The following is a 2,304-nucleotide window of genomic DNA, read 5'->3' as shown; positions in this document are numbered from 1 at the left end:
TGCCATTCAAAGTTGTCGGAATTTTGGGGACTTGCCTTTCAAATTAGCGGCAATGAGTGTGTAATATAGAAGGGTATTTTGATAAATCGACATCTGTGTTTAATGGGCGTAGGAGAAGACACATGGCGTTAAGAGCAAAGTGGGTAATTCACTTACAACTATTGAGCGGGAAAAATCAAGGGGGATGACTAAGGGATTGCCACGTGACCTTTGTTGTACTGTTTTATAAGAAGAAAATATATGATACTAGGCGAATGCTCGTATGTTGTGCAGGAGCATTTATATAACTAAAACTTTTATATGTTTTTTTTAAATATAACAGTAATGTTATTGTTAAATTTGATATAATAATTCGTATACTAAGGAGATATAATATATTGATTATTTTAAAGAGTAAATTACACGAATGGTCCCTATGGTTTGGGGTGATTTGCGTGCTTGGTCCCTAACTTATTTTTTTAACTTGGAAGGTCCCTACTATTTGTTTTTGTTACGTGTTTTGCCCCTACTATTTGTTTTTGTTATGCGTTTGGTCTCTGTCTTACCTAAAAAGACTATTATTTAAATAGGAAAATTTATGGGGTAGGTAAGGTAAGGTGAATGGGTGGGGTTGGGGTGTGTTTATTTGAATAAATTAGAAAATCAAGGAAAAAATAGTCATTTTAGGTAAGACAGAACCAAGTGTGTAACAAAAACAAATAGTAGGGACCTTCCGAGTTAAAAAAAAAATAAGTCAGGGACCAAACACGCAAATTACTCTAAACCATATGGACCATTCATATAATTTACTCTATTTTGAATTATATGATAATATATACATCTATTAAAACTGCATAATCTCAATCTTTTGAATGACCACTACTCGCGTGTTACTCATGAATAAAATAAAATATAATATATAGTTTAATGTTATTTATAGTTGTAGTTATTATTAATTAATTTTTTAAAATTTATTTGCTTAACATTTTAATTTCTATCATTGTAATTATTTAAAACATCAAACAATTTTTTTTTAAAGGTAACAATATAATCATATATATATATATATATATATATATATATATATAGTTATAGTTATTTTTAACTATTGTTATTGTAAGTTATTGTAAGCTAATTATTTGAAAACTTTTAATGATTATAAAAATATATTTAGGAAATATTTTAGTTAAATTGATATTACAATTTAATTTTTGCATTTAGCACTACAATTGATCATTTTTAACTATTCATAAAATATTCTTTTGGTTTTTTAAGTGGAATTGAAATTTATATTGAAGTTGACCCTGTAATGTTATATTTAAATTAACAATTTAAGTATTTTGTTTAAACTGTTCAAAAGTTGTAGCTTTAAATTGATAATGGTTTACATACAACAACATATTAAATCTAATAAATTAAATATAATATGTTAAAAGTTAAAGACATAACTTTATAAGTAGAAGTAAAAATACTGTTTTAATATTGAAATTTAGTTTATTTATGATTACACTTTAGGTTTGATACTTATTTAAACTTATTAACCAACTTATAATCATTATTAGAGAGACACTACAATTTATCACATTTAACTATTTACAAAATATTCTTTAGGTTGTTTAAGTTGAACTAAAATTTATATTTAAGTTGATTATGTAAGGTTATATTTAAATTAACAATTTAAGTATTTTATACAAATTGTTCAAAAGTTGTAGCTTTAAAATGATAATGGTTTACATACAACAACATATTAGACCTAATAAATTAAGTATAATATGTTAAAAGTTAAAAACATGACTTTATAAGTAGAAGAAAATATATTCTTTTAATATTGAAATTTAGTTTATATATGATTACACTTTAGGTTATATTTATTTAACCTTGTTATTTTTATTTAACCTTATTAACCAACTTATAATCATTATTAGAAAGAAATTGAAAAGTCATGGAAGTTTCAAATGAATGTGATGAAAGGAAAAATGAATTGGAGTTTCAAATGAATGTGGTGAAAAGAAAAATGTTAGCTTTATAAGTATATAATGATTTTGTTTTGTTATATTATAAAAATATATTTATGTTCGTCCCTTAAATAAGTATGTTAAAAAAGACCATACCTTATTCTCTTAATATATGTTACAACACCCTTATATAATTATTTTTTTGAATTTAAAATTGTTTTCCCTTTTATATTGAAATTCTTTAAATATATTATTTATTAACTGTAAATACATATTATTAGAGGTAAAATATTACTTAAGATTCAAAATCATAAAAATCGAAACAAAGACAACAACCTTTTTTTTAATATCTGAACAACGCACTGCCACT

The sequence above is a fragment of the Lactuca serriola genome, chromosome 1 (genome assembly GCF_051521515.1).
Source record: "Lactuca serriola cultivar US96UC23 chromosome 1, Lser_US96UC23_V15, whole genome shotgun sequence".
Classification (NCBI taxonomy): Eukaryota; Viridiplantae; Streptophyta; class Magnoliopsida; order Asterales; family Asteraceae; genus Lactuca; species Lactuca serriola.
This window is presented reverse-complemented; position numbering follows the sequence as displayed.